At 36.1% G+C, this 7,861-nt stretch overlaps 1 protein-coding gene across 5 annotated transcripts in view; it reads left to right on the top strand.

Moving 5' to 3' along the window:
* ANKS1B (ankyrin repeat and sterile alpha motif domain containing 1B) overlaps positions 1 to 7,861 on the top strand; it is a 441,494-nt gene that overhangs the window by 315,533 nt on the left and 118,100 nt on the right. The window lies entirely within an intron of this gene.

Below are 7,861 nucleotides of genomic sequence, written 5' to 3'. Positions count from 1 at the left end.
GTACACCTGTAATTAAATTTATAAAGATGACTTCAGTGAGACTAATTCAAAATTCCAAATATGCCTAAATTCTTTCTTGACTTGAAATATATAAGAATTGAAAATAGTCGTGATATCCACTATGGCTCTTCCTGCTATGTGGTAACTAAAACAAGCATATACTAGTCTAACCAGAGGAAATTACCTATTTTACAGCAAGCTTTTAAGTGTTTCAAAGAGTTCATTCAACCCAATCCAACGTTCTGTAAGTTTGATACATCAGAACCATTTATTCATACATCTTAATTGCCAGCGATCTTAAAGACTGTTTTCAAATAGCATTTCAGGGCTACTATCCGCAGAACAATTCATAAAGTGGTGTCTTAAGTAATACCAGTCGGGTTTACTGAAGTTGGTGTATTTTAACCTCCATTTTCATTTACTTCTATAGTCTCAGGTAGAAATTAACACTGTGTTTCCAAAACATATAGCAAATACCACTTTCAGTCATATATTCTCATTTCAAAGTAACTGTTAGCTTTCTGAAGAGTTACTCTGGAACTGCAGAAAGGTAAGAGAGGGCAGAGTACGGCTAGAGCTTCCACAAACTACTATCCCTCTCTTATCTGTATATCTTAGTTGCCTGGTTTTTATTTCAAGTAGTTAACAGATGCTCCTTCTGGCAACCTTACACAAAACTATGAAGCTGTTCCTAGTAGATAAATTATTGTCTTGAATATGCAGTAGATACAATTAAATTTGTGTTATTTTTCCAGAGCTATTCCACCACTTAGAACAGGTAATGCTCTGACAACAAACACTATCTTTAGAACCAGATGATCTTTTATGATTTGCCCTTTGTAGAGATGTGCTTAAAATCAGCAACACTAGCAACCAAAAAGAGTAATTATACCTTTCTCCTTCTCTAACTATGTCAATTCATTTAACAAAATAAACACAAGGATATCCCTTATGTTTTATGATGGCTTGTTCTTCTGCCTTTTTTTCACGCAGAGGGACAACCATACCTTACATAGGATCCCAGCAGGAAAAACCCTAGAAATTACCGGAAGCCCTGCCATCTGTTGGAGCATAGCAGAATGGGAGCTCTCATATATATAGGAGGTTTGGGTCCATCACCTCTTCTGCACTTTCTGTAAAGAACAGAAGATAACACACAGCCCTCCATTTGAATTTTGGGTAAGCCTCTTTAACATAATTCTTATACAAGGATGTTGCTGGCTTACCTTACCAAACTGAGATCACCAGTCTGTGATCGCCATTATTTTATTATATTAAGTAAAAATGAAGTAGTGAAGATGTAGCAAACTAACTGGCACCAAATGAACACAGGTTTTGCAATTTTTTTTCATGTATGAGCTTCATATTCTGAGACAATAGGTAAAGATCATTGTTGTTTACCACTGTACAAATTTGGTAGTACAAAAGGAATACAAAGATTATTTCCTCAGTTAATGGCTTTTCGGAGATAGTATCCCGCTGACAAGCCTTCAACGAATAGAGCTTTATCCAGTATTCCTGGCCTTCCACAAAAATACTGTGTCTGCTTATTTTTTGCTTTTTAAAAACAAAGATGGAGCAGATACCATAGGCAGAATTAAATGACAGAAAAGTGTTTCCTGTGCAGTCCCTTTCACTGTACTACTTTAAACAGACTTATCATAGATATCAAGATAACCACTCTCTTTTTCAGTCTGTGTAAAGAGGGCGATAAGGCATATTTGTTATGAAGGAACATACAGATCAAAAAATAATCTTCTGGCAAACAGTGAAATAAGAGCACAGTGAAATAAGAGCAAAAAGGTCACATTAGACAGCATCTGGGTGGATTGTGACAAGGAAGAAATGGAGATGAATGACTAGACTTAGATAAAAGATTCTCAGAAGTGTCTTACAGTAGAGTGATCATCATTGCAAAGGTGATTAAAATAGCACACTTAGTCATGTTGTATCCACTAATCTGCAGATAGAACATTATTATACAGCACTTATTCACGCATGTAGTGCATGAAGGCAGAATTTTAAAATGGTACATTCCATTTGGCTTGTGAGTCAAGCAAAGATTATGGAACACCCATTTAATTGCCTCTGTAATGCCACAGCTGCAGTATGTGTATTTCTGCATTCAAATATTAGAAGCTACTTTCCTAGCTATTTTAGCTCATTTTACCTTCATTCTCTTCACTTCCCTGCTAAATCAAGCAGTCCAAGGCCTACCGTAAAAAATGGCTTTCTGCAGCCTTCCAGAGGGAGGTGCATCCTGCACCCAGCTGGTCTGCAATAAATTAGAAACCTCCAACATTTCTTCTTGAAAAGGAAAAAGCTTCCATATTCTGGCTGAAGAAAACATTGCTGACATTCTTAAATGATAAACAGACACTGATCTGCTCATGAAATCTTCCTAAAATATTTTCATCAAATTTTACTTAGCAGTTATGCTATCTAGTCTGTCCAACCATCTCTTATAATTCATGGAGTTAATTCCTCTGATTCTTAATCAGATGAATGATCTGAAAATTCCTGCATGCAGCCTGCATCCTGGAAACCTTAGACTACTAAGAAAACTTAGACACCGTTGCATTAGTTGTAGTTTATCTTTTTTCACATCAGTTTTCGAAAAAGATTCTTCATTTGTGATTGTTACTGGTTGTTCTCCTTTAAAGGCAAGGTGACCCTGAATATCCTGCAGCCTCTGAGAAATCTAAGAAAATAGTTAAGTATTAAAAGAGATCTTGTCCAAATGTCTCCAAGGTGAATAAACTATCCCATGTACACCTTCTTTATGCACTTTATGCTAATATTTTATTGTGCACATGGAGACTGATTAAGGATGACAAGATAGTCATTTAACTGAAAATATTACCATCATAAGTAACTTATTTAGAATCTGAGGATGAGAATGTAAAACATAGCAAGACTATCTTATCCTTGATACATTAAATTTGAGAATTATTTCAAAACTAGAAGAAATAATTGACATTATTATTGAAAAAATATCTATAAAAATATAAAAATTAGATACAAAAATATGTGAATTTTCCTAAGTTCAATACTTCTGTTTCTTGAAAAATCAAGGTAGTAGTTAAACATGGAACATAATCTTAGAGGGAGCTGCAGTCCCTGATGTAGATGGCTCTGTGAAGCCCTAACTTCTAGGGTATTTGAAAGACACTGTGGCAACTTACCTAGTGAGAAGCAATATAGTTGCGTTATTGCACTCTGCTTGCTTTAATTTGTTCTGCCAAGAGTTGTGTATGTTGGACAAGGCACATGCTGTCTCTGGTGTGACTATGATGCTGCTAGCCACCAGTCTGTTGTGTGCTGAATTGCGCTGCATAGCCATAATTTAAAAGATTTCTTCCTGGATAAAAATATAAAGATAAGCAATTATAAAAGATTTTCTTATTTCATACTTTATTCTGAGTAATATTACCTGTTCCTCATTCTAGTCTTCTTTTTTCCTCACATAGAGGAAATTCTGGTGTAGTGCCTGGGAAAATGATGTCAGGTGTCATCACTCCCAAATCCCCTGTGATACCCAGAAGATTTTTCAAGATTATCTTGCATAATTTCACTAATAAGGGACAGCTGCCTACAGAACACAAGTATAAAAATTAGTCCTAAGCTTGTATATATTTTAATATGTTTCAAGAAGTCTTTTAATTGATCCAGTTTTTACTATAGATATTGATTAATTACAAATCCAAATATTTTATGGGTTAGACTCAGATAGTCATGTCCTTTTGACCAAAGAAATGGAACTATTACTGATATTCGCTAGTCCAGAGATGACAGCCCACTGTAGGGAGCTATGCCAAACTGCTTTCCCTAACTGACAACATCCAAGGTAAAGAGGCAAGATCTTTTTCTCTCTTCTTCCTCCTCTTCATCTGTGAAATGTATTCAACTCAAACAAGAGATTGGCCCCTTCCCAGGGGATCCAGAACTTAATTTCCCTAGAAGCTAATATTCCTCTCTGTTCTGCAGCAGAATCATGAGTATTATTCAAGAGTCAAGATACTGTCTGTTCTGCCAGAGAAAAGGAGTTTTTTGCCAAATCTTAATCATGAACCATATAACCTAATAGTCTATGTTTAGAAACTTCTCTTCCAGATGGTGCACATTTCCTTTTCTCATCTTAGGATTTCTGCTACTCAGTTGGACTGTTTATGTTATTCCTTCCTGGTTTTCCCTTGGTTTCTCTCCAAATAAGACTCAGAATTAGTCAATACAGTGCCTGAAAAAATTCAAAGTAATTCTCAAAGTCTCTCATTTGCAATACGTAGTCTGCCTCAGACTAAAAAGCAGTATTTTTAGATACTGTAGTGCCATTTTCCCCAGATGACTCCAAAACTATATCTGAAATTATAAGTACTCTGAATGTTCTGTCATTTCCTTTTATTTGAGGTGGCAGTAATTTTGATCGATTCACATTGCAAGGTTACATTTTGGACTTCCTTGCACTGATAGAAAACAGTAAAGTTTTGAAAATGAGAAGTTTGAAAGGCATTGTTCCTTAGAGACTGGACTGGCAAGAAAAGAAATGATAAATCACTATTGCGTAATAGGAGCATACAGGAAAAGAGAAAAAAAGTTCAATAAAACTCCAAGATTACTAAAAAATGTTCATTGGAAAGGCAGGAGAGAGCTTTTTTTATTGTTGTTTTCATGGAAGAAAACATTCTATTCTCTTTCAGAGGTGTAGAATTTCTCCTAGAAAAAAATAACCAAGAAGCAGACAAATGAGCACAAATACTGCCATATATACAGTGGGGCACATGCTTTTTTCTCTTGGGTAAGTTAACCCACCTCAGACTTGTGAAGGTGCACTTGATCACATGGTAGCAATGCTGGGATGCTGATGAGAGCCTTTACTGCTGTCTCTTTGCCAAAGGGAAAGTGCTGTTGTACAGGAGCACAGCCCAAATAGCTTTACTTCACTGTCACTCTAGAAGCTTTAAGAACGGTGGTACACTGAGCATCTGAGAAATAAGAGTGAAAAGTAAACATAGACATAAAGATAAGCAAAACAATATTTCAAGAGAGAAGTGGCAGCAGGAGTCAACATGAAGTCCAACAAAACATCCTTAGTAAAACCTCCATCTATTCCATTGCTTTGGCGTCTACTTATAAAAGTGAAAGAGGGTTGCTTAATGTTAGTTATTGCTGTTTCCAGTCCCTTTTTAATGCTTAGGACTTACAGCAAGATATTCTGATATGACAGATAATTGTAGAAAATGGCTCATGGAGCACAGCACAGTAGATAAGGATTATTAGTATCTTAGAAGAGCATCATCAAATTAGTAATGAACTATATAACTTGATGCTCTCTTGATAAAAATGGTAACAAAAATGAATCATGGTAGCCTTAAGTTATCACAGTTCTATTAAATCTTTGGACAGAGTCACCAAGGATTTAGGTTGCCATAGGTGGGATTTTTCTCTCTCCCCCTCCTACTGTCCAGCCAGTCTGATCGCAGTGGAAACCACCATATGGTGAAGGCTGAAGTTATTGATGTTTGTATGCTGTCATATTACTCTCCTCCTACACTCCTTTACTGGGATATGGGATCCTAACTGGTTTTCACTCTGTCTCTTCTGGGGCTTTACAACACCAGCTCACAGCTGCTTCAGCATTTGTGAGGGAGAGGGAGGGACACAGCAGGCTGTGGGGAACGGTATATTTCAGGCATTTTATATCCCTTCTGTAGGGTAACTATGGAGGTAGCGTCTCCCCAGCTTTCAGGAAACATTGTATTAAGAGGTCGAAGGAGCAAAAGCAGATGAACAGTATTGGACTAGAGAGTACTGTACAGAAAGAACCAAGAACAAGATTCATGTTGTGGTGACTGTGATGCTACAGTAATATCAGTGCCTAATAATTCTGGTGCAGTTTGGTAATGCATCCTTTTAAAACCTGAGTGTTGTTAGTTCTGTAGTATGGTAATATAAGATGACGTTATGTCTACACTGATGAGGATATTGGGTTTTTGAGCAGCAAGGAAGAGTGAACTCCTTTTAGGTCATACATACACATTCCCATTTTCTTGCAGCTAGATGAACTGAGGAATTAGGAGCATCATACGGAGCCTGTTCTTTCTTTTTGGATCTGCAATCCTTGAAAGCTGACACAAGCTGTTAATACCAAGTTGTTAATACTGTCATTTGATGACTCTGGAGTGGACTACGTGAAATGTATTTCATGGCTGCCATTCTAGCATCTGTATTTGCCACAAATTGTCAGTGTTGTTGGTTAAAGACTTTGTGTACTCAAAGGCAAAATTATTCGCATATCTGTGGAGCCGATGCTTCCAAAAATGGTTTGAAGAGTGCTGGCAGGGCTGTGGGGAAGTTTGCAATGGGAACTGATACGCTGATCTGGTGGAGGAATGTGAGCTTGAGAGAATGAGTAAAATGACCAAAAAAGGTCTGAAGAAATACATAGACTGTTGGAAGCAGTTAAAGGAGAAAAGCAGAGTTGAGTGTGAACACGAACAGAAAAGGAAAATATAATAATAAACTGAATAATAATTACTATAGGAAAAATCAGAAATAACAATTCACAGGACAATTAATAATGAATAGGATCAAAAGAAGGAAATTTTCAAAATTACTATATAATTAATTGCTATTTACGCCCCTGAGAGAATATTATTTTAAACTTTATTTTCTTCTCTAAGCTAGTTACTGACAGATACTGTATACCTAGATAGATGGATCATATTTTTTTCATTTTTATGGTACCTAGCAAAATATATTTGAAGTATATTTTAACTATTACAGATAGTTTTTCAACTTTCCACTTATTATTTGACAACCAAATATTATTTTTAAAAGGGTATCTTTTCTGGCCACAAAAGTCTGTTTACTTATTTTTTAACCTATTAATAAGGTGATAGTGATAAATCAGTAGCTGTTGATAAGATTCTGGTATGGCGCATGACTTTTTCTATTATTAAGGACAGATCAAGTTTCATATTATAAAAAACATTTTCACATGTTCATAAATTCACACTTAAAATCAGCAATACTTTATTTAAAGGACATCCAGCAAGAATCCTTTTTTTTTTTTTTTTTGAATGAACCTAGTTTTACTAAGTTTCAACTTTTGCAGGCAGTTCTTCTCCTCTCATTAGAAATTATGATGTTAGGAAGCTGGTATCTCCTGAAGAGTGCCTTGAAGAACAAATATGTAATGTTCCGGACAGATTGACACATTAAGGGATTTTTCCATGGTGAATATTGAGATATCTACTGAATAAAATTCCTGAAATTGCGATCAAACTCCACTGATTCCTTCATTCTTTCCCCTTAGCTAGCAGTATTTTCAAGTTATTTCACAACAAATTTCAAAACATTATTTCAAAATTATGTTAAACAGCAAGAGGGAACATCATTAATTAACACTGCAATTGATATGAACAGGTTGCCTGGATAGATTTGCAGTCATCATGACTGATGACGTTGGAAAGCATGGAAGATCACTAGAACCTTCATGCATCAAGAAGTGAATGGAGGTGAGACCAGGCGTTACTTATACAAGATATTTTTCTGAAGTGGCTTTAGCTGATGGGACAAGACTATATTTTTGACAATTCAGAACACAGAAGTATGAACACAGAACATGGGCCTGGCAACCTAGATGAAGCTGTAGCTTGAGCTGTAATAGGAGCACATTTTGTATCTGAAGTGTGAAAAGTGTTTAGCCGATGCCATCTAGAAACCTGCTGCTTTTCCAATTGCATCAGCCTATAGTCAGCCATTTTAATGTTTGTAAATCAACCACTAAAGGTGTTTTAATAAGGGCAGATACTCTGATAAGTCAAAATATGTCTGCACTGGCCATAGAACTTGGAGTAAA

This window comes from Falco cherrug, chromosome 5 (genome assembly GCF_023634085.1).
Source record: "Falco cherrug isolate bFalChe1 chromosome 5, bFalChe1.pri, whole genome shotgun sequence".
Taxonomy (NCBI): domain Eukaryota; kingdom Metazoa; phylum Chordata; class Aves; order Falconiformes; family Falconidae; genus Falco; species Falco cherrug.
Note: the sequence above shows the minus strand (reverse complement) of the source record. Positions and strands in the feature narration are given on the sequence as shown.